The sequence below is a fragment of the Dermacentor albipictus genome, chromosome 4 (genome assembly GCF_038994185.2).
Source record: "Dermacentor albipictus isolate Rhodes 1998 colony chromosome 4, USDA_Dalb.pri_finalv2, whole genome shotgun sequence".
Classification (NCBI taxonomy): domain Eukaryota; kingdom Metazoa; phylum Arthropoda; class Arachnida; order Ixodida; family Ixodidae; genus Dermacentor; species Dermacentor albipictus.
In genome coordinates, this window is record NC_091824.1 from 132,145,723 (window position 1) to 132,171,893 (window position 26,171).

General features: G+C 44.9%; 1 pseudogene; it reads right to left on the reverse strand.

The window, feature by feature from the left end:
* LOC135898359 (uncharacterized) overlaps nucleotides 1–15,850 on the reverse strand; it is a 34,809-nt pseudogene extending 18,959 nt beyond the window's left edge.
* Between the last annotated feature and the right edge of the window lie 10,321 nt (nucleotides 15,851–26,171).

Genomic DNA, 26,171 nt, shown 5'->3' on the forward strand with positions numbered 1-26,171 from the left:
CAAGCCACGATGGTAGAATGGCGAGAAGTGGCCATATGCTGTTCGAGATGTGCAGTTTCCTCACCTCTGGGGAATCATTTTTATTACGTTGTAGAATAACTTAAGCTACGCGATTGCTGGTTTCGCTACTGCAAGTAAACCTCCATTGCAACTTTCCAAACTGTGGTCTTACCGTACAGCCATGGTACATCGCACGAACGAAATGGGTGGCTGGACTCCGAGTACTGGTACAGGTCAAAGGTGTAACACATCAAGAAGGGAGTTCGATAGAAGGTCCTTCGGATCCTACATGGGGAAAGCGCCAAAAAAATTGTCACAAATGTGTGCTGTAAAGAACAGACAAGCATAAGAGGACTACTTTAGGCAGTCAACGAATTTACTGACCTGCCATCATAGACTTCAGACCTACCCTCCTGATTTGATCACCCTCTATCAATAACTTTATTAGAACTACTACGAAAAACTACAAATCTTCGACCAGTATTCGTCGTACCAAGTTTGTAGCTGGCTATATGCAGTAATATATTCCCTGTTGATGCATCAAGCTATTGAGTCGGCGTTCTGCCGAGTGCCGGTGGTGAAGTTCAGACTTTTGAGTTTTGCTGCCAGTGATACGGGAGCACGAACAGGGAAAACTTTGTTCGTGTTGGTTTATATTGAACAAAAGAATCAGCTATTGTCATCAAATGCGAGCAGAATTTCTTTATACTTCTCGCGACAGTAGGCAAGCACAGAAGAAAAAAAAGACGTCTGTTAAAAATGATTTAGCACTGAGGTTCGTGCAAGGAGATGGGTTTCGTGTTATTTAACAGACTCAATTGCAAAAGCGCGAGAAATGAAAGCAGCAATAATTTTTCGTTGCGGTAAGCACATTTCCAATCGAAAGGCTGAACATGTGACGAAAGTCATGAAATGTCTCTTGCGACATCATTGTCGCCAAGATTGAGAAAAAAGAAACAGCAGCGAGCTCTCCCTGACTTTCGTTCGTTAAAAACTTCCATCACTCTTTGGTCTCTTACTAATGACTAACATCAAAGTACACTGGCATATTTTCATTTTTTCTTTCGTTCTTCCAAACGACATGTACTGGATGAGGCGTTAAAACAGAAAAAAAAGAAAACAATAATCGTGGGATGGTGGAAGACAAGCAGAAAGAAAGTAAACGGGGAAATGACGCCGTGTTTCTATGGGCTTTATCTGCAAATAAACAACAAAAAAGATGTACTCGTAGAAAGAAGCGCCTGCGATGAAAGGAACGTTAATTCAGTGCTGCCTTCAGAATAAACTCTCACTAGTTCACATGCCACGAACACGGGCGGCTGGTGACAAATAAACAGTAAGGGACTGAAAACAAACACGCTGGCGAGCCGTATGCCTCACTGCCGCTTCGTTTTTGCAGCACTTTCGGCTGAAGTTTCCCCGAGTTGGTGAAGCGCATTTTCTCTGGAATTTGGGAACACCGAGACGGTCGTTTTCCTATGTTACCGACAGTTGGTAAATAAACTAAAAAGAAAATAGAAAGCATCCGCGTTTGGCGACGAAGCTGAAGCAGCGGGGCGCAAAGCGGCGACGTTGTAGAGAAATTTGCTAGCCGAGAGTTTGAAGGCGCGCGTAGCGAGATGTTTGTAGTTTTCTGCATTATCCACTCTACAAAGCGACGTTAAATGCTTTCAGCGTGAGTTCTTGCTTCTGCCTGTTATATGCATGTTTGTTTTTTGTGAAATGTTTTCCAGCCCACGGAGTTGCATCGATGGCTATGGCGCACTGTTGCTGTGCACGAAACCGTAGGCTTGATTTTCGGCCATGCTTTCCGCATTCCGGTGGTGTCGGAATGCAAGAACAATTTTGCACAGAGATTCTGGGGCAGGCTAAATATATTCAAGTTGCTAAATTTAAGCACTGTCATTAAGACACCCCTCGGAGCACATATGCGTTGAAGTCCGGAAATGAGAAGTCTGTGTTTTACTCGGCTATTATAATGATACCGAAAATTTGCCGTAATATTTGAGAAGTGGCTAGGTTAAGCTAGATTTTATTGGCGAGCGACACTTACTGAGCCTGTAAGGGCGTATAACCTTTCACTCGGTAATACTAAACCTTTATAACTGGCTCCAGGAATTATTTTGATGCCCTGCAACTTCGCTTACTGTGTTTTCAGAGCCAGGTTTCGGGTCACTGGTTATTGGTTTCGAGCCCTTTCTATGTTGCACATGCTCTGTAGAACCACTTCATCATATTATATTCGTCATATATTGCTCATTATACATGATTACAATCGTTGGCCACACTGTCAGATTCCTTTAGATTACTGGACACTGCAGCATACATCGAAGAAAAGAAAGAAGGGGTTTAGCTGCTTGTCCAAATCTACATTAAAGAAATTTCAGGCGAATGTACTTCACAAGAATCGCCACATCAGCAATGACATTTCACAGGCGATTGCTTACGATCCCCGCGGTAAGGAATCGCCTTTGAAGTCAGCCGCTCCATCATGGTCACTTTACATCAGCTTCCTCGTCATCTTGAGACAATATATCATTAGCTTCGTTTGAACGCTGCGTTCATCACTTGCTAGCTGCCTGCACAGTCTTAGGCTGACCACCAATCCCCAGTGTGACAACTGCGGTGCTTGAGACACCACAGGCAGCTTTTGTTAGAATTCACAGCATACAGACGACGAGCAGACTTACTACTTCAGTAGATCAGGCTCAGCTTCTGAAGAACCAGTATAACTTCCAAGCATACTAGGTTCTATGCCTTATTCAAAGCAACTTCAAGCTTTACATTTTCTTTTATCGTCACACCAAGACATCGGCTTAATTGACAAGCTCTTGCCGTTTACATCAAAACTATCACCTTTACCTTGCATGTACATACCATGCATACCATGAACATAAGTTTTCTATTGTTTTTCCGTTTGCCACCCTCTTCCTCTTTGATACTTTCCATCCTAAGTCACTTTCCCCATGCGGAGTAGCAAGTAGGTGTACATAAACGCCAGCAGAAGTCTCTGCATCTCATTAAAAATGTTTTCTTTCAATCTCGCTCTTGGAGATAAGTTCACACATATGGCAACATAATGTGCCCTTATTTTCAGAAGCGGCAACACGACTATATCACCTTGATACTCTCAAGTAATCAAACATTATTCGATGTTTTATCAGCTGCTGGTGTCCCCTTCAACCGAACTCCTTCCTTGGGCCTTGAAGGAAAAGAAGACTGCCCCGACACACTTTGGCGGCATGTAGAAATTTTCAGAATTCTTGACTTGCATCACTGTATTCTTCATTTTCGTTTTTCTTTTGCGCGAGTGTTTTCTTGCGCACTGTTTGCCACCAGCAGGCTGAAAGGTAAGACACAACTTAAAGGAGGATTCGGTGTAGAAGTACAGCAAGAGATGCTCATCCGACTACTTCATCTCAAGTCTGAATGGGAAATGAAATCCTACGCAATTAGGGGGGGGGGGGGGGGGCGCCTCAAGGGCACCGCAGCTGAGACTCTTGTTCAAGAGCTGAGAATAGTCAAAGCGAGAGGTAACGATTCACGCACGCAATGAGTTAGTGCTTTGAAAATGTGGTAATATGGTAATGAAGTATGTACGTACATGGAGGTGCAGGAAAATGCGGCGCACTTGTCGTCCAGCGAGCGCATGCGGCAGTTGAACAGCTCACTCGGAGTGTAGGCAGCCTCGTTGCGGAGTTCAGGGTCAAAAAGGAGCCTCTCGGCCAAGGCTTCAGGTCCGCCCTGCGATGCGATTGCGAGCAAAAAAATACTGTTTTAGTGCTAATTTCTTTTAGGGCTGAGACGTCCGCCTGAACTTAGGCGCTCCTTTGCAGCAGTGGAGCGCGGGGATGACGGAATCTCTCGCTTGTGATGACGATAAGAGAGAGAGAAAGGTAAGTATGCGATTCTACAGGAATCTTGAGATTAGATCATCTAGTACGACAGCAACAACCTCTGCTTAGTTATACAGATGGATAGATAGATAGATTAGATAGATAGACTAGATAGATAGATAGATAGACTAGATAGATTAGATAGATAGACTAGATAGATAGATAGATAGACTAGATAGATTAGATAGATAGACTAGATAGATAGATAGACTAGATAGATAGACTAGATAGACAGACAGACTAGATAGATAGACAGACTAGATAGATAGATAGACTAGATAGATAGATAGACTAGATAGATAGATAGACTAGATAGATAGATAGAATAGATAGAATAGATAGACTAGATAGACTAGATAGACTAGATAGACTAGATAGATAGATAGATAGATAGATAGATAGATAGATAGATAGATAGATAGATAGATAGATAGATAGATAGATAGACAGACAGACAGACAGACAGACAGACAGACAGACAGACAGACAGACAGATAGATAGATAGATAGATGAAAGACTGGCAGTTTAAGCAGAGGATAGCTCCGGTTGGCTGCCCTGTGCTGATGCAGGAGGAAACGGGTGCGAAATAAAATGAGGAGAGGAGTTCACAGTATCGCTCTATTTTGCATGCAAGCACTCGGGAACGGAAACGTGATGCTTGCTACCCCATTGATCAAAGTCGACTTCCTAGAGAACGACCTGCTTCTGGAGCAGCGACGACAACGCCGAATGGATCGTGTCACCTCGTTGGCGCTGCCTCACAAAACTACGGCGTGCGCCGTGTGCTCTGTTGTTACATGCCTGAAAATGCGCCTTTTCACCATGCACTTTTCATGATTTTTGTTAACAGCGAGGGCGTCTATAGGGCACAATTCGGCTTGGATATGTTCGGAGCTGCCGGCGCCTATTGTGAAGCGGAGTAAACGAATATAGCCGACTACGTGCGAAGCTTGGATGTCCCAGGCCGAGCATTACTGAAAGCGTCGGGAAAGATGTCAAGGGTAGAGTGGGAGGGGGGGGAGGTGAGGAGGCTATACATAGCAGTTTGTGAACTAGAAAAAAAAATTTCACCTACGATTACGATACTCCCTCATGCGAAATGCGAATTTGGAGCGCAGCTGTTAGGTGTTTTGAATTCGCGATATATTGTGGCAAAGAATAGATTCTGAACGGCAGGGTGCTCTCGGCGGCGGCGCTGATGAGCCTCTGCTAGGGCGGCTCGTTTAGCAGCAGCGGCAGACGAAATATTTCTACCGGTTGCGTCGCTCGTTGTTCAGACAGAAAGCGTGAACACAGAGAAAGAAGTTATACAAGAGCGGACACTCCCAGAAAGCACAGTGGCCGAATTGACTGCAGCGCACCAAGCCGCTGGCGTTCATACGTGAACGACACTTCCGGTTTCTATTTTGGGCGCGCGCGTTTTGAACGCTAGCTTTTACGCATTACGCCAGCTGTGCTGATCGACGCGTTTTTTTTTCTGTTTTGCTTCTACAGCTTAACCGCACGCGATGTTCGTGCAAGATCGTTTTATTCTTAAGTAAAAATGATTGCGAACGATATTTATACAAGCCTCGATTGAATCTGTGCCACGTGCAATTTCATAAAGACGCAAGACGGCTCGTGAAATGAGGAAATCTTTATTTTATTCTATATAAATGCTCATTGCGGGCTTTTTGTGCATTCATGCAATGTTGTGGCACCACGTAAGCAGCAGGAGTTCCCGTACGACGCTCCACCGGACGAAGTCAGCTGAAGAAAGTAAATTACAAGCACGTGCCATTTCGGTATTAACACCTACGAATAATGCGTGTAAAGGCGAAATGTGCGGAAGTGGTGAATGGAAGCATTACAAACAAAAGCAGTTCGGTTTTACATGCATGACATAAGAAATAGCCGCCTCAACCCAAACGAATACCGTACATACCACGAAAACATCCTACTTACAAGCATTCCCCTCTTCCCGGGACTTATTTCCTGCACTTTAAGAGCACGAATACACGGGCAACTGCGCGTTTCCAAAGGAACTTGGCTACAATCTACGCGATGGTACACTACGAATACACAGAGGTGACCACAACACAGGCCCTCAACCAGACCATGCTGGACGCTCACAGAATTCCTTCTACAAGCAATCAAGACAAATGCGTGAGTGCAAAGCCTGTGTTCATTTGTGCAAAAACAATTTTAGAGTCACGAGTTCTGAGTGTTTGAGCTCCTTCATGTTATCTTTTGCGCGTACTGCAGGCGCAAGCGACACACTCCCGTGTTATCACTCTTAGCAATTGTTCCTTGCGTCTTCTACAAGCGTGAGTACCGAAAGCAGGTTTAAGTTGTTGCGGGGCCATAAAAATTGTCACCAACTTGTCGCAGTAAAATTCAGTTCACGCCAAACTAACTTTGTCACCATTGCCGAGCTGCTTGTCGCTGCGTCATGACAGGAGCGGATAGTGTGCCTCAAGATTATCCCAAAATGCAACGAAATTAATTACAATCATGTTTGGGGTCAGAAAAAGCGTCACGAACTTGTCCCAGTAAGAATCAGTACACGCGAAAAAACTGCGCCAGACAGCCAAGCTGCTTTTCGCTAACTACGTCAGAAGGCCCGGCGCGGCGAGCGTGCCTCGTAAGTAACGAAAAAGTATCGAAATTAGTTTTCAACAATGTTGGGTGTCAGAGAAAGCGCCACAAACTTGTCAGTGCATTAAAGCGCGAAACTTAACTATGTACTATGCCCGAGCTGCTTTTCGCTAACCGCGTCACAACGCCAGGTACGGCTACTGCGCTTGAAAACTACCCCAAAAAGTGACGAAATTAGTTACAATAGTGTTGGGGGTTAGAGAAAGCGCCAAAATTTGTACCAGTAAGATTCTGTGCACATGAAACTGCGTCACAGCGCCCTGTGCGACCAGCGTGCCCCATAACTACAGAAATAAGTTAAAATAATGTTTGGTTCATAGAAAGCGTCGCAAACATGTACAAGTCATTAATTCAACCTAACTGTGCCACGATGGCTGAACTGGTTCTCGCTAACTGCGTCACGAGTCTAGGTTCCGTGCGTTAAGCCTAATTGCTTGAAATGCGTCGAAGACTGTCGAACAAAATTTCTCACCTAGCCGTAGTCCAATAGTGCAGTGGTGCCGTGTCGAAGTGCAGAAAGAACGCGAGAATTCGCCTTGAGCCCAACAAACCAGGCTGAATCCAAAAATAGAAAAACAGGAAGGCGGGTCGCCGCACAGGTCAACGCTGAGATGCGCAACCATGCGCAGCCGGTCTCGCTCGGTTCGGCGGCGTGTCTGACGAATGACGCATATGAATGACGCATGCATCTGGCGTGTCATTCACCTGTCGCTAGGCAACGGAAGAAAATGTAAGCCGCGAAGTGTAATTTCGCGTATACGCAGATATTTTTAGTTTTACCGGGAAACTAAAAAGATGAAACAATGTCTGTTAACTTCGTTTAACACTGAATTTCTTTTTTTCAATGCTCGCGGCCGCAGACGGTCGGCGTTAATACTAGCGTGACGTACTTTCTGTTGCCAGTTTTCGCCGAGTGTTCCTCTTGTATAATTTATTTCTCTATGGTGAACACTGGAACGCGTGGATAGCGCGGAACTAGTGGCGGCGGCGCCGCAGGCAAACTACACTCTTAGGCAAAAGTACACCCTTTGGGGTGTATATCTGCCACACAACAATAATAGTCATCCGCCTTGCTTGCGTTTCCTTCCTAGAAAACGCCGCGTCCGCTACTTTCCTGTCGGGAAAGCTATGTCATGCTGATAACGTGCATGTCGTTCGTTAATGGGAAGTAGCGGGCTCGCCGCGTTAAAGAAAGGAAATGCGGACAAGACAGATGACGATTATTGCTGTGTGGCAAAAGGGTGTAATTTTGCTTATGAGTGATAGCGCATGCGAAGTGGGTCCGAAGCCCACGCGAGCGCTTTGTTTCCGTGCTACCCGCATGCCTGGTCGCCGTCGGCACCATGCTTTCCTCGTCACCCTTTCGACATACCCTCCTCCGCTTTCCGCCTCATGGTGCCGCTGCAGCCTCACCTTTGCTTTCCTCCTCGCGTTTCTTCGCTCTCGCCGCTTTTTTTATCATTCGGTGCGCGCCGCGTTCGCTATCATCTTTCGCTGCGTTCATTCGCTCGGTTACAAGCGACGCTGACGCTCACCGCAGAAACGGGCGTCTAATCCGAGACTACACGTACGCTAGCGGACGCACGCAAGCTCGCGTCTGCGCGCCTAGCGCCTGCCGCGCCTCGCGAGGAATCAACGTTCTTAGACATACTCCAGTTTCGCAGCTCCGCTTGGGAGATGGCCGAAGTGGTGGTCACGCGAACTAGCGGCGCTGCGATCGCGTCTTTCGTCACTTTTTGTTTCGTTTTTGATAGAAGTTGCTCCATTTCTGGTAGATTTCCGGTTTCAATTTTGAGAAGTAGTTATTTCACAGTTCTTAATTTTGAACCTCTTTGTGAAAATTTGTCATATGTGAGCTAGGTATTGTAAATGCGTTTCTGGTAATGAACTTGAAACATGACTTCTGCTTTCACTTCTTGTTTCATGTTGGTTGCGCTGCATTGTCTGTCGTTATCCTTCTCCGTTTTGTAGGTGTTGTGTGATGCGTCGTGATTTGTTCTCTTGAAAAGCTTCTTGAAGAAGCGTTTCTGCGTCTCATGACAGCAAGAAGTTCCCTATGCCGTGCTGTTTTGACCCCGGCTGCATCAGCAGCCTAAGACACGATGCCGCAGGTCACCATGTTTTCGACCCGCCGCAAGACGCTGGAGAGTTTAAAAGTTGGGAACGCATGCTACAGCGAAAAGACAAACGCCTCACAAACAAATCAAAAGTGTGTGAACTCCACTTTGAGGACGACGACATTTTGAAATACTACAAGCATGTTATGGGTAACAAAGAAATATTGATTCCTCGCGGGAAATGGATGCTTGTCTTTCTTGGGCTGCCTGAGCACATCTCAAAGCCAAAAAATGTGAAGCGAAAGCGACGTCCACCAAAAAAACGAGCGCAAATGCCGGCAAGTACATAGGGCGAAGCTTGTAGTGATAGCGCTTCAACTTAATCCAAACCTGCTGTTGGGCTTGGAAGAAGGAACTTGAGAAATATGCGCTACACACTTCGTGCTCAACGAGCTCACGAACGTGACACTGCCTTCTACGCTCTGGAAGTTCGAAATTGTTGAGGACGACGCAACACAGAAGCGATGCGGAATATTTTATATGAGGCAACTGGTAGCCAGGCATCTGCGAGTAATGAAAACTGTTGTACTTGAAGAGGATGATACTTGCTGCATAAACGGCTACAGCAAAATTCACAAGAGGCTATTTCGAGCTGCGACTAGCATTGCAAATGTGGAAAGAATCCTGAGGAAAGCAGAGAGCTTGAACATGTGTGCGGGCGTGAAAGGCAGCGTGACACGGTGACATCAGATAGTATGTACCACAAGCAGTGCAATGTACTTACAAAGCAACTTGTCTGCGCACGTTGTCTCCGTCTACAGAGGAAACTTCGACTGAGCATTGAGGCTCCGAGCGCAACGCTCAAGCAATATCAGAAACTACGCAATGTGAAGAAGAGGCTGCTTAGGGCGGCTGCTGCGCATCAAAAGCAAAAGAATGAAATTTTGCCTCTGAAGAAGGCTTTCTGAAATGCCCGATAACAGAATCGAGGAAGCGTTGGCCGAACTTCCTTGCATTTATGACATCGTTTAAACTGTTGAAAGCAAAGTCTCCGTGTGGCGCGCGGTACAATGCGGACTGGCTTCTGAGCCCTCGAGCATATAAGCTTCAGACATGAATATGCTGCCCTTGCCCGCCGTGAGCCGTCTCACACAAATTCTGAATGGAATACCATGCAAGTATGGTTTCAATCCTCTCTGCATGGAAGCTGTTGGAAAACAGCTGGGCAACAGAGCAGATGGGAAGAAATTCAGCACACTGATTTTGGATGAAATTAAGTTGCGCCAGGCGTACAATTTCAACAAGTCAACCTTCAAACTTGATGGTTTTGTGGACTACGGTGGTATTTCAAATGAAGGAACTGACCAACTTGCAGATCATGCACTCGTGCTGATGTTCGTACCACTTCTGGAGAGCTGGGTGCAACCGATTGCCATCTAGCTTTGCCACGAAAGGTGCTGCGCCTGGCAGGATTTTAGCAGAGCTGGTGTTGCAAGATGTAATGTAATTGCATAAACATGGTGATATGGTGATCGCCGTAGTCAGTGACGGAGCTGGGAACAATCGCTCGGTGTGGCAGCAGAATCAGCGGCAGCGTAACCTCACCTTCTCACAAGATTCCACATACATGCCTGCCTGAGCGCGCGTACCTTTATTTCCTGTGTGATGTGCCACATGCCCTGAAGTGTGTACGCAACCATTTGCTCAAGCACAAATATGGACAGGTGAGCTAGCGTAGTTTATTTCATATATAACCTGTGCTGATTGGCGTCGATAACTGGCAACCACCTCGATGGTCCGAATAAATGTTTTTTTTTTCTCTCTCTCTCTCTCTCGCTGACAGAGCAGGCGCAAGCAGCCAGAAAGAGGGCAAAATTGCTTTGAGCAAAAGTAGCTCAATATTACTTTTTTGTGCACAAAGTAAATAAAAAGTGTCACTGTGTTTATGGTTTGTTTTGTTCGTCAAAAAGAAAATGAATTCAGCTTTGACATAAATATGTTCATAGTATTTAACTTCGTCCTTGTCACTGCTCACAGATCACTTCCAACTCATTTGCACGTCCCAAAATATCCGTGGACAACTATAAAAAATACATGTGTCAATTAAATTTATTAGGCGAAGAAGCGTTGACGGGGGTGGATCAATTCACCACATCTTTGTCTCAAGCGACTGCTGGGCGTGATGCGTTAATGTCCCTACGTCTGCACAGGCGCTCGCCGTCTTTAATGAATACACTTAAGATTAAGCAGCAAAAACAAAGCCCCCGCTGAAGGGAGCACCGTGGCGCTTTTATATGGAAAAAGTTGGTTGAGAAGCGGAATCGCAGTGCACAACCTCTCATTTGCGGTGTAGTTGCAGCTTCTAAAGACTAGCTAGACATGTCATTCAAAGGTCCTTGGCATAAAATATTGTTCGGGCAGCCAAAACACAGTCGTCAAAGAGCAAACGGCACAGGCCAGTTGGGGAAAACGACCCACCGCAGAGATGACATCGCAGGAGTAGACGATGCGCGCTGTGTGACAGATATGTCACTGCAGCGCCGATAGTGCACAGACACCATGAAGTCCCCGTTACTTACGCGCGGCAGGTTTGTCACAAAACTCAGACTCCGTATCTAAACTACATTTACCGACGGATAAGCGTTTACAGGCCTGTTGGGGCAAACGACGCGTCGCAGCAGGAGCAGACGACGCGCGGCGCATGACGAAAGACGCGACTGCAGCGCCGGTAGTTTCAGTGACACCCGTTTCGGCCACGTCGGCCAATGGGCTCGCATAGGGAGCTGCGAAACTGAAGTATGTCTAAGAACGTTGCGAGGAATGGTGGTTTGCATCCACAAAGACGCGCGACAGTGCGACAGTGCGCGCTCAATGGGCTCACTCACAGACGACCTGACAGACGCCGCTTCGTACTTCATTGCTGACATTGTTTCAAAATGCTTCGATGTCTATAACCGTGATTGTTATATTTTTATAGCTGTTAGATAAGCACAAAAAGGAAAGAAGACGCACTTTCTTGCATGATATAAATCTGCTTCACTGAGAGTTGAATGTACAGCGCCGTAGCTCTGTAGACAGGCGCGCCGACGTACGCGAGGCAGCCCGAGTGCGCGATAACAGAGCTGTCCCCCGAGATCACGCCGCGTTTCGACGCGTACGAGCCATGCCGCACCGTCTACGCATGCGCGGGCGCGCGGACGCGAGCTGGCGCGCGTCCGCAAACGTACGTGTGGTCTGGCTTAAGAGCTGCGCTCTAAAAGCTGTTCATCGCACGCGTCGAAAGAAAACCATTGCGCGTGCTGACAGTTTTCAGAGCTGCTTCGAAAAGGAGTGCACATATTTTCCCTTTCGCTTATATTCGCTTATTCTGAATTCGCTTATAGTCTGAATGTCTGCATCGGCTTGCAGTGGTTTGTCTAGTTATTAAACTGCGTCGTACAGGCTGACTCACGATTCGTGGATCTTTGCGTAACGTAACAACAGTACAAAAGCGTGCACTTTCACGTTTAGTGTATTAGCCTAGAATGTTAAGAAACAGTGGGTCGCACACATGCGAGACGACGTCTGGTTGCACTCACCTGGCAGAGTGAATTGTTGTTCCCGCAAAGAACATCTCGCTTGGACCTGCATTCGGAAGCCCGGACCAGAAGGAATGATTGAAGAAACAAATAAATCTTGAGCAGCATACTGCGCTCCCAGCCACCCTACCGCTCTTTCGTTGGCCAATGTATTGCAGTTGATAAGGTGGCCCTGCTTTATCAAAAATATATTCACGTTGCGAAGGTGGCTACTACGAGATGCTAAGCCATGCACCACGTAGGTAAGTTTTACAACTGTTCTTTTTTTTATTATGACCGGCATTTTTTACAGCCAGCTATTGTCACAGAAATTCCGTTCTGTTTGAATCGCGCTGGTCTACTGCATTAAACTCGCCATCTTGTTAAAGGGACCCTGAAACGATTCTGACGGTTTTGTGCAAACGTGCTGAATCCTTAGAGGAGGTCCTTCTGATCATTAATTGATGCATCTAAGTGCTCCGCGTAAAGCGTGTAATTTACTATAAGGTTTTAAAAATGCACATCGCTGCCGATCGCAGCACACTATTCGGCGGAATTTTAAGCCGCCCCTACACATATGACGTAAATCACCCAATTGACATCAGTGGGGCGAGCTATCCTATTGGCTGCCCAGGGCGCGTGATCGATAATTTTTCCAACCTTATGGTAAACAATTGATGTTCGTAATAGTTGAAATGTTACTTAGTTTGTTACTATAAAAAGAAAGTAGCATAAAGAGAATGCACAACGATTTTTCAGTACACTTAAGCACTTCCGGCACACAGCAAGTGTCGTCTGCTTGTGCTACAACGTGCTCCGTCTTTGACGAGAGCTCCGCCGTCAGTGTCGGTCTGTCTTTTCGTGAGCACGATCAATCACTATTGTTGCGTTGTGGGCTGTAGACTTAGCGACTGGAAATATGTCAAGTTGCGACAATGTGTCCCTCTGCAGGGCAGCAGATGAGTCGAGTGGCTGCAGCGCACCGGAGTATCGGCATCCGAGCAGCGCCAGGATTTGAATAGTAAGAAGAGCACACCGTACAACTTGAATGTTTTTGTTTTGTTTTTCCTGTTACAAGCTAAACAGCTACGAGAAGACGGACACGTATCGAACAGAGAAAGTCAATTTCCGCATTTACGCTTACCGGTGGTCGTTGTCATTGTCGGGGCCGTCAGGGGTATTGGGTGAGTCTGGTGGTGGCGAATCGCTGCTGGCATCGTCAGCGTGGGGCGGATTGCAAAAAGGTGTGTCGCTATGTGGGTCAAAACCCATCTCCTCGCTCATCCGGTGCAGCCGCTCCTCAAGCTCCGGGTTCATGACGCGAATGACCATCAACAAAACGACTGGAATGCACGTTGCTTGGATAGCTCTCGCTGGAGATCGACGGCCAAGAGACTAGCGGGGGCGGGCTCTAAAACAACCGGAAGTGGACGATCTGATGTCGCATCGTGACGCAGAACCAGTGAAGTCCCGATCGCTCGGCCAACGAGTTGAGAAGGAAAAGCATGGCTAGGGAGGAGGGTAACTTGTAATCGCTTGTAGCTTCACTTAACGCTTCACTTAAATTGTGCTGCGAATGTTCTACTTAAGCTGTACACTACGCGCCTACAAAATATGTCCGAACCGTTTCAGGGGCCCTTTAATAAAAGTACCATCAAAAGTTTAGCTACGCCAGCGTCACTGACACTACTGCAACAGGCTTTACTTAGACCCATGAATGTTGCAACATCAACGGCAGTACTCATCCAGGAAGCAGACCCCCGAAGTTTGTTTTCTGCTTTGACATGTAACAGTTTAGTGCTTTGAACCAACGTGGAAGGCATCGCAAATAACACATGAAGCTGAGGTGTCATTTATCTTGCCACAATTACCACAGGAAGACAGCATGCATTGAAGCCAAGGAAGACATGCAGAAATCAAAATGCATGGTTTGATGAAAGAATCTATTAAATATAGGGAAGGGTGAAATTCAGTTCATTCAGAAATTGAAGATGTGCGATGACATAGCGTGACAGATAGCCTTAGACTGGCTGTCGAACTCACACCACCGCGCACTATTTACAAGTAGCTCTAGAACTGATGCAGATGATTATTGTGCGCGAGTCACGAGCCTCGTCGCAAATGTTTGTTGCGTTACGGTGTCAGGCACAGCGAAACACCGCACTTGAATAGACTGCTGCATAGAACGATGCACGCAATCAGGGCTGGACATAACTTTAGGCGCAGATTTAACAGTGCAGGGCTATACGGTTGTTTGAATGACAGCGCTTGAAAAAAAATAAAATAAAGCGAGAAGCGCATGAAAAACAATTCGAGGTTGTTTTGCGGAAACTTATTAAGCGGTAACAACGCATGTACGACGTATATATACGAGAGCCATCGCCTGATGTTGGCCTTTATATTTTACGCCTTGAGGAAAATATGTTGTTCAACACCATTATATTATCATCAGACTATTTCATGTCCACTGCATTGGCGAAGGCCTTTCTCGGTGATCACAGTCTCGCGCCAGCCGACCTGTATCTGATGCCTGCATATTTCACAATTCCATAACACCACCCACAGCTCTGCTGTCCTAGACTGTGTTTAACTTCCCTTAACTTAATGAATATTGGAATAAAGTTTGATTTGATTTGTGAAAACTCCGTAATTGTAATAGATCGCATTTGTCTTACCGACTTCACTTACTGTTAATCTCATCTAGGATACTGACCGGTACCCGCAAGCTCTCTAATCCATAAAGCGCTGTTATGAAAGCCAAAACGCATACAGCAGGGTAACATAATTTAATCAGTAAATTCATAAAATACAGTTCAGCCTATAGAGGAGCCTAGGGAGACTTCATGTAAATGGTATTCCTAAGGAAGCCTACACGTACGACTTGCGGGATTACAGCGCCAAGTTGGAACGCTGCCCAGCGGTCCAGCAGTAAAGCTGTCAAGAATATTGCAACGCTCCAGCGGTCGTTGCACTGTTGGAGACGGTAACGACTACGCATGCTGATGCGACGCCAAATGTGCATTGGAAGTGCCTTGCACGTTGCTTCCGCTTTACAGAACATCGCGGACCGCGCGAAGCGCCATTGCAACTGCAGTGATAGCAGCAGCAGTACCGTTCAACCGTGTATATGAGAAACAGGAAGTATACGTGTCTACCATTTCTCGGTGCAGATGGTGGCGGCGGGGAAGCGGATGTGCCGTGAACCGTGCTCCTTGTACACGGTGACGGTGAAGGCGTGCCGGGTGTACAGCTGCAGCACGTCGGACGCCTGGTAGAGGAAGCCCGCCGTGCAGGCGATCCACACGAAGGCCCTGGAGACGACGCCCCATGCTCCGGCCATCCTGGGGGGGGGCGGCTCGCAAAGTTTCGCACGCCGCTGGATCTGTGACCTAAACCATGACCGTTTTAGCATCGAAAAGGAAGTGTTACCGTCGGGAAACACAGACATGGGCAGCAGGGCAGAAGACACACGAAACAGCGCTTGACTAACAACCGAATGTTTGATATTTGTGTAGACACCTAATACAGGGAAAGAGCAAAACTGCATTTTATCAAAACCATTGCCAGTGCACTACGCAATCCTAAGACGTCAAGTATTTAGACACAAGAAAGTAACGACAAGCTGACGCGCTGAAATTTGAGAAGCCATGCACGGCCATTTAGACGGGAGCAGGCACTCACGCATCAGTCCATCGCTAATTCTACTAACTGAAAAAGAAAAAAGGGTACATGCGCACAACAAGTCTGTGAGCGTGGAAAACGAACTGTCGGTGTGACTAGAGAATAATGAGGGACGCGGAATTGGTTGCTTGCTGCTATATGAAGTGTAAAAAAAAAAGAAACAATAAACCTTTAGTTACTAGTCCAGCGGCGTATCGTAGGCAATAAATAAATAAAAAAAATGGCGTGTCCAGCATCCTCTTTCCTGCCGACCGCTGTGCAGCTGAGCTTGATGTCGCGGTTTCGATCCCAGCTGCGGCGGCCGCAATTCGATGACGGTGAAATGTGAAAACCGCTCGTGCATTAGATTTAGTTGCACGGTAAAGAACCCAAGGTTGTCAAAATTAAACCGGAGTTAAACCTGCGCACGGATAGGGGGTTTGTGTTTGAGTTTCCGCGTAACAGAATGATGTTTTCTCGTATATTCAAATTAAACTCCGACGCTGCCATGTCTGTAGATTGTGCTTAGGCCGTACTTTACAATTTTTCTGACGTATTTTAACTTGAGGAATTCGATTAGTTCAGTAACGCCCTTGCGCCACGCAGAGGGCCTGCGTGGTTGTGGTTCGGAATGATTTTTCGCCAAGCGACGTCCGACGCCGACATCTACTTTTTTTTTTTTTGCGACACAGGGCCCTTAACGCTATCGCGTTGAGAAATTGACTCCGCTAGCGTTGAAGTGACAAGCGAGCTTTTTTTTAGCGACTGCGCTCTTTTGGACCCCATGGACTGGTCATTCGTTCACGGCGTGTTATGCGCATAGGAGCAGGAATGAGCCCAACTATATGCAAACAGACCACTTTTGTGCATGCGAAGCCTTGCTGAAAGACGAAAGAAAAAAAAGTATCAGGCAGGCCTGATACAGTATGTGTAGTTGTAACCATAGAAAGCGCAGATACGGCTTACCTTAGAGGGTGCGCGCTTCGCACTTCAAAGCACGACCAAGGCTCGATTCCTGAGCGCGCACAGTTCGTTATGGCGCTCAAGATTCAGAGTGGATACGCGGGTCGAGATGTTCGTAGGAAATCGAAATCGTGACTGTCTTGCATGAAAAATAAAGAACAAAAGGCACCTCTTATGTAGCTGTGCTATGGGCGCACGAAAGTTAGTATTGATGCTCTCTCTATCTAATGCAAACACGGCCGATGGAAACGACTTCATGTTGAGGATTCCATCGAACGATCGGTACACAGAACGTGATAGAACGGTGAAAATTTGATGAGTGTTGACGTAGCACAGTAGAAGCCAGACTTTTGCTCAAAGCACACTGGGTACGCTGGCACTATTGATTACGTTCCGGTTTCCCGTGCTGACATAAGCTTCGGTGGGTTTGGGAGGCAGCCCGTCGGCATTACTCTTAATTTGATATGCATGTACACAGTCCATTTCAGTTCGTGTATCTCCTGATTCTGCAACCACATTGCCCTTATTAGGTCGATAAGCCATGCGTACTTTAATAAAGCATCATCATCATCATCATAATAATCATCGTCGTCGTCGTGATCATCATCATTTCGTGTTGTGCATGCATTGGGCGCATTTAATGTGTGTTCAGATAAGTTCAGCCGGGCATGTCTGGCGACCATTTTTAATTTTGATCAAAAATAAAAACAATCATTTTTCTGCCCGAGTGCCAAGAAAGACGAATCTTAGTTTTGCAAGAAATAAATATACGTTCAAAAACACGCGCGCGCGCGCACGCACGCACGCACGCACGCACCCGGTCAGACAGAAGCGGTTTTGCGAATTTTGCCGAGTCTACATATTTTTGTTAGCTAGAAATGTTGTGACTACCGCTGCAAAGATATTTAGCGACAGAGTACGAGTCCATAGCATTGATTGCGATGAAATATTACAGAGTAAGACCGCTACAATGAGGAGAAAAATATATCGAGAGCGGAACATTGCACAATATTGGTCAAAGTCAAGCTTGTTTTTCTCGGTATCTGTGAAAAGCAGGCCTTTTAAATTTTGTCAACCTGTTACCATGAAAGTTGCTGAAATTTGAGGCAAACATCTTTGCGTTAGGCGACGCTAACATTCACGAGAAGCGCTCAAGATTGGCCTATTGTTAAGTTAGTGGTACTACGAGTCCATAGCATTGATTTCAATGAAATCTTGCAGAGTAAGACCGCTACAATGAGAAAAAAATATCGAGAGCGGAACATTGCACAATATGAGTCAAAGTCAAGCTTGTTTTTCTCGGTATCTGTGAAAAGCAGGCCTTTTAAATTTTGCCAGCCTGTTACCATGAAAGTTGCTGAAATTTGAGGCAAACATCTTTGTGCTAGGCGACGCTAACATTCACAAGAAGCGCTCAAGATCGGCCTATTGTTAAGTTAGTGGTACTTACACAGCTTTTCTTAAAAAAAGTCCATCCTCGATTTTCTTTACAATTTCTCAAATTAAGTCTATTTACTTGAACTAATGCAATCTGCATCTGAAGCAAAGAAAAAAAACAACGAAAATAAAAGAACATGCTACATTAGTTTTGTGTGTGTGTGTGTGTGTCACTTACAAAGCGAGAAATGTGACTGATTGAACGGTATCACCGCTGCGACGTAATGAGTCCGCGCGTGCCCTTTTGTTGCGGGTTCCTTTCTTTTGCGTCACGAGAACTACCCAGGATGGTTCCGAAATCCAGGATTGACAAAACGGAAAATTTTGAGGTGAAAGCATGTAGCTGATTCTTGGGCAGGAATAGCAAAATCTGTGCGTGGGCGCAGTAACAGAACGGCGTGGGATTGTTATATGGTTTCGAGCGCTTGCAATTGATACCGAGGTTTTAAAAACATGCCCTGTATGCAGTTCGCTAAGAACAGAATGGAGAGAACGCGAGAACAATATCTTTAGCGGCACGTACGGCAGTAACTTAATCAGCGAAGGAGCGCTTAGCGGAACTTGCAGTGAGCCAATAGCGCATCGGGCCACGCATCGTCGAGTCAATAGACTTAATTTGGGAAATTTTTAAGGAAAAGCGAGAACGGCCTTTCCTAAAAAAGATTTTTAAGTACCGCTAATTTAACATTAGGCTTCAACTTGAGCTCTACTCGTGAGGTTTTAGTGCCGCTTAAGGCAAAAATATCTGCCTCAAATTTGAGCAGTTTTCATGACAAGAGGACGAAAAAATTTTAAAACAGTGCTCTTCAAAGATATGGAGAAAAAAAGAATATCTACTTTGATTTTGGCTAATACTGTGCAATGTTCCGTTATCGCGATTTTTTTTTCCTCCTCATCTCAGCGGTCATACATACAGCTCAGCTCCTCATCTCAGCGGTCAGTTAGAATCAATAGTAGTGACCTGCACTTTATCACTAAATATATTGAGAGCGGTAGCAACAACAATTCTTCTTTGGGAAATAATCCTAGGACTCGGGCTTGCCAGATCATAACTGAGCAGAGTCACAATAAAGTTGTTGCCACCACCACCACCACCAAATTGTGGATTCGGCAATATTCGCAAAAAGCGCTTTTGAATGACCGGACGCTGATATCTTTTTTTCTTTAATATATATTATTTTTCCGCAAAACTAAGATCGATTTCAGCTTTCTTGACACTCCAGCAGCAATATATATATATATATATATATATATATATATATATATATATATATATATATATATATATATATATATATATATATATATATATATATATATATATATATATATATTGCTGCTGGAGTGTCAAGAAAGCTGAAATCGATCTTAGTTTTGCGGAAAAATAATATATATTAAAGAAAAAAAGATATCAGCGTCCGGTCATTCAAAAGCGCTTTTGGTATATATATATATATATATATATATATATATATATATATATATATATATATATATATATATATATATATATATATATATATATATATATATATTTGTTAAAATTAAGAATGCCTACTGGACATGGCCGGGCCAACTTATCTGGACACACCCGGCTACACGACTTTGATCAATTCTGCACGTATAATACATCGTCAGACAAGGCTTGTTCCAGCGAGTGATAAAGACCCATAATGAGCAGCAGATCTCGGAATGAAAAAGTAGCGAGGTTGGACATCATTATTGATTGACGTAGTTCTGGGTTCATTATTGGAGTGTTCTGTTTAGAGGAACCAGCGAGACTGATTACTTTTTTCTTAAACAAGGAGAACTGTCAGTAAAAGTTTGGTTTCTCATGTGTGATGGGAAAATGATCCTTCATATTCTTTGTAATCAGCAGAGTGCGACATCATAGATCTGTGTAAATGCCAGTGCATTTTTTCGACGTCTTGTTCTCTTCGTTTTCCTTTATCGATCCTATACTAATGCGCACGGAGCAAGAGTAATTATTTGAGATCGTGCTTTACTAATAGTGGTAGCTAGTATAAGTCTTCGCTTCACAGAAACAGCAGTACGCAGCAAAATTATTGAACGGATGTCGCTGCCTTAATATAGTCAGGCTGTTTTTTGAAAGGCTTAAAGAGCGCTGCGTAGTCCAAGCGACAGCATAATCTTGCCTCCCCCTCTCCCCCTCTTTTCCTCTTTTCCTATTTAACGTCGTTTATCCTCTTTTAAACGCAACAGCCAGTTAAGCGAGCATATGGTGTTCGGAACAAGCTGTCAAAAGCAGTCGCTGCTTGCCAAAAGATATACTGTAGGTCTCACTTCTTCACAGTGACCCGCATTGCGCGGTGAAACCAACTTTATGCACGCACTTCTATATTTCATGACCTGCATACAGGAATTAATATTGATGTGCTCAAGCGATAATCACGTAACAACCACATTATTCTTTATCGGAACTAATAAATCGCCCGAGTTGCAACAGGTGGGATTGAATTAGACACGTATATATGAATGGATTCGTCAGCCACGCAACCTGTAAAAATGCCAACTTATGTGCGTGTTTTCTCACTCTTTTGTGTTCAAGAAACTGTGAGTGTCTTAATGGGCTTTTTTTCTTTTCTGTGAATTCCTTTACTCTAGTGAGGAACTTCGCAAATTTTTGTAATATTTGACTGTTTCAACGCTATCACGCTTTTAGATTTGCTTGCCTTGCGAAAAGTGGTAGCCGAAGCCATTAAAGATGTCAATCTCGCCTTCAGGTACGTACCGATATAATTAAACAGGAAAAAAAGTAAATAGACAAGGTGGCCCAACTTTGAGACTAACGCTAGACTGATAAAACTATGACGAAATCAATTAACACCAGGAATTATGAGAATCTAATGCATCTCGATCCGTTGTGGAAACCGGTACGCTGAACCACCAATGTAGGGCTGCGCGTGCAAGGCTGAACAGTGGTAATAATTGCAAAAAGTCAACAGTGAATGCCACAAGGTGTATAACGATGATGACTGAGCAGGATACGAGCGCTCAGCCTGTCAACCAACCAGGTGTTCATGACAGTGCTGGGATAAACGCAGCGCTTTGTGGCTTAACACGTAGAGAAGACTTGCAACGAACAGCAGCAGTGCAGCATAAGGCCGGAGTTATGCCACAATTTCCCGTGAGACCACGCACTTTCAAGTGCCAGAGTGAACTATAGCACTCTTTATTCTGCATATGCGCATAACAAGTGAAGAGTACATAACGATTGCCTCCCCCCCCCCCCCCCCCCTTTACGTGCTAGCTCAAACATTCGCAACTCGAAACGATGGTGGGTTACGATAAGACCATAGGTTACGTTCGCTTCTTCCGCGCTCATGAGGTTGGAGTTCATTTTAATTTTAATGCGTAAGCTACGTCAACATCTTCGTGTCATGGACGTAACAAAAAAAGAAGTTAAAACATGTAGTCGTTATAATAGTTCAACTGCAGATGATTGGCAGCGTAAAAAACAAGAACAACAAAAAAAAAACTGGTGACATCGCCGTCACCGCGTCAAGGGCGTAACAAAAAGAGAAATAAATGAGTAAAGTTGCAGTCTCTCCAAAGAAAAAAAAAGGTTGAGGGCGTTTCGGCTCAGTTGATACAATATATCTGGAAAATAAACGCATAATTGGTCAAGTTAGCACATGTAATCATTACACTAGTGCAATAGTAGATGTTTGGCAGCGATGGGTAGAAATGCATGAGCTAGCTAAACAGGCAAAATCGAAACAACAGCCAAGCCAAAGAATGCTTACGCATTAGTAGACAACTTTCAGAATTTGTGTAGCATTTTTTAGCTTGTCCGCATGGTGACGCGCTGGTGTAGTTGGGGCACCTAGCGAAGTTAGGAAAGGAACACTGGGGAGATTGGAAAATGCGAGGGGCAGATAAGGTGCATTGGAAACGAGAGTATACAGGGAGCTAGACGTATCAGTATCCCCGAAACGTTTGGGCAGTGAGTGTGTCAAACACATTACGAGGTAGGTGAGTCGGCGTTTGCTCGACCGGACGTGACGGCCCACGATTGCACAGATGACTATGTGCGTGCGCACGAATTGTTTGTCGTACAAATCGAGCGTCGACATGCACACACACTGCTGAGTGGGTCCGCTAAACGGTGAGTGGGTCCGCTAAACGTACAAACTATGAGAGCGCGCCAGCCTCTAGCTAGACTGCTTTACGCGTACCGAGAGGGACGCACTCCCGTGTTTACTGTCATAAAGCTTTTGGCTGTACTGCATCAACCATGAGAACAGCCCAGATTACAACCACTGATCTGTACCAGACACACTAGCGCACATATACTTTACGTCTGCCCATCATACAGACAGGAGCGGCAGACTATAGCTTTTTAATTGCAAAAGTATTATATGACCCGTTACGCAAAACTCCGTCGGCGTGACCGAACGATGGTACCAATAATCACCGGCGCTGAAATGAGTAAAAAAAAACGTCACAAAATGCTAGGATTGACTTCACATTTATCAGGGAGGTTGCTGTGAGCAAAGTAAATTATTGCCTTTGAGGATAAAATTGGGAGAATTTGGGTCTGGTGGGCTTCTCGGCTGGGCCACTACACAGGCCGCTAACCCTTTCATCCTGATCAAGCACGTTGGTAGCTCGTATCATAGGCCTACTTAAAAAAAATCAGGTGATTACTGTTTGGTGCAGCTGGGGAGCCCACAGCGCTGCTATTTCCTTGTTAACGAATGCGTTAACGTCCTACGCGCCTTGCTAATGCATTCAGAGGACGTAGAGACATACCCTGGTTCTGAAAAACTTGCTCTGGACGAGCTGAAAAAGTTCTCCGTCAGCCAGTCGACACTAATATCTGAGATGCAGGGTCTTAAATCCCAGCTAACGACCACAAACCAAACTATCACTCATCTTAGCGCGCGCATTGCAGTTTTAGAAAATCATTGTCAAAATCTTGTGACCCCTTGGACAGAGCTAGCCACCATAAACACTAAGGCAGTTCAGTTAACCCACCGTGTGTGTGACATAGAAGAGCGCCTTGACGACCTCGAAAACCGTTCCCGGCGTAAAAATTTAACGTTTTACGGTCTCCCTGACACTAACATGAACGAAACATGCGCTCAATCGGAACGAATCGTAGCTCGAACGCCTTAGTCTTACAATCGATCCAAAAGATATAGAGCGTGCGCACAGCCCAGGGCGGCACAACAGTTACCGCAAACGACCCCCCATAAGAGTGAAACTTTCATCCTTCAAAACTAAAGAACCTATTCTTTTAAACGGCCCGAAACCAAAAGGTACAAATTTGAGAATTGACGAATATTTCACCCGTCCCGTTCGAATTGGACGAAAGCAGCTCGTTACCTTTGCTAGGAGCATATCTGTACGATTCTCATCGCGATTCAAGGCCTTGCACACTGGATCTCAGAGAGATGCATCTTCGACAACGCAGCATGAATTGTCAAAGAGATATCGTAGGGATTAGCACGCCGTCGGCAAGCGTGTCAGCAGCCTCGTACAAACGCTGGCGCAAACCTTTCATTTTATACTAACATACGTAGTTTCCTTCCTAAGCGCGTGATCCTGTCTAATTTCTTACAATCATCTGGCAGTATAGCATACAAATATTGGCCAAAATGTGGCTTACTGACAACATTTCAGACAAAGAGGCCCTCGCTGTTTTTCCAAACTTTAACATTTTTCGTCGCGACCGCAAAAATGAGCGTGACGGGGGCCATCGCATCTAACAAAGAGCTATCATGCTCTCTTATCAGCACTGCTTCACAATTTGAACCACTATGGCTGATCTGCCGTGCCGCACCCAAAACAGTAATACTTTGCGTATGCTACAGGCCCCCTCATACTGATCCGGATTTTGACCACGAACTTAATGAAATATTATCTCACCTTGCTAATAAGCACCCCACCGCTCATATTCTCCTCTGTAGCTATTTTAACGTCCCTAATATTGACTGGCTGAACCAAACATCACTTATTACAGGAAATACTGAAGCAAGGGAATGTGTCGATGTTTGCCTTAACTTACCCTAACCTTAGCCAACTGGTAACTGAACCAACCCACGTATAGGGAATTTTCGAACATTTTAGACCTCATACTAACAAATAACCCAGAAAACTTAAAATCAGTGACCACAAAGTAATTGATACTACATTTAATTTCGTCCCCAAAACTCGCCACATTTTTCGCAAAACAATTCAGTAGTACAATAAGGCCGAATGTGATGCAATTAATAATGAACTACGACATTTCCTGCCTACGTACGAATTCAGTCTCGATTCCCCATCTCTTAATGACAACTGGCTAATCTTTAAGAACAGAATAATTGAGCTGGCTAAAAAATTCATCCCTAAGATAAACTTCCTTGCCAATAAAAACAAATCATGGTTTTCAAAAACTTTAAAAACAGGGGAAAAAAGGAAAGAGCGTCTTTCGTACTGCGAAACTTAGTGAAAGTGCCTGCGTATGGGATAGGTACTATGCTGCAGTAGACGCATATCATACTGCAATTCGAAATGCAAAACAGACATTTTATGACAGCGACCTATCTAAAATTCTAAAAGGTAACCCTAGGAAGTTCTGGGTAGCTACAAACCCACAACCGACACACGACATTACACTTACGAACGATAATGACGATGATGTGAGTGACGCTTAGTGCACGGACTTGTTTAACAACGCTTATTATGACGCCTTATTCCTACGCCATCTGCTACAACATTACCGGTGATGGCCCTAGGGACATCCTCTGTTGTTGTCGTTTCGTCCCTCATCGATAAAATTAAACTTTCATCATCGGCTGGCGTAGGCGAAATTACCTCCAAACTGTTGAAAAATACTAACCAAATGATTACAGTGTATTTATCAATGCTGTTCTCACTGTCTCTTAAAACAGAAATTTTACAAGATGACTGGATAGTGGGAAAGGCCATTCCGGTCCACAAATCAGGTAACGAGCAATGCCCCTTCAACTACTGCTCTATTTCACTAACGAGCGTCCCATGCAATATCATGAAACATGTCATACACTCTCACTTAATGCACTTCCTGGACACTAACAATTTCTTTAATTATTTCTAGCATGGCTTTCGTAAATTCTTATCTCGTTAAACTCAACTGGCAATACTTATACATGATTTACATTCTAATCTTGACCGTAACCTTCAGACTGATGCAATCTTTCTGGACTTCGCTAATGCATTCGAGAAAGTACCATTCAAACGCTTGCTACTAAATCTTGCCCAGATGAGCCTGCACCCTCACATTCTCGAATGGATTTCAGAATTTCTTGCTAACCGTTCTCAGGTCGGCTCTATTAAAATTAACCGTTCTAGCTCCCTCACTGTAAAATATGGCGTCCTCCAAGTGTCTATCCTCCCACCCCTTCGGTTCCTAATTTATATTAACGATCTGCCTAATCACGCATCTTTTCATATTCGTGTTTGCCAGCGATTGTGCTATCTATTGCACAATTACTAACTTTCTAAACAAACTACGCTTCAAAATGACATTAACCGTGTACAGTAGTGCTGCGATCTTTGGCTAATGAAGCCTAATCCCACTAAATGCAAACTCGTTTCATTTCAACGCCAACGTAATCCTTTGATTTTATCGTACGTAATCCCTAACTGCACTGTTGAGTAAGTTCAATTTTATAAATACCTTTTATAAAATTTTTAAAATTTTATAAATACCATTGCAGCCATCAGTTGTAGATCAACTATTACAGAAAACGCAACAGCGCACTGTTCCACTTGACGATTGGTATTTGCAACTTTCATTTGCTAGCCCACGGGGGTCTTTAAGGTAATAAAGCGATGAAAGTGATGGATCAAGCCCGGGAATCCAGGGTGAGAGTTGAGCACGTATTCCCAGCGCCACGGCGGCTCCAAGGTTCTGGTTGACTAAAGGCCGCCCCACATTCAGCGTTGCACCATCGCCACTGAGCAACCCCGG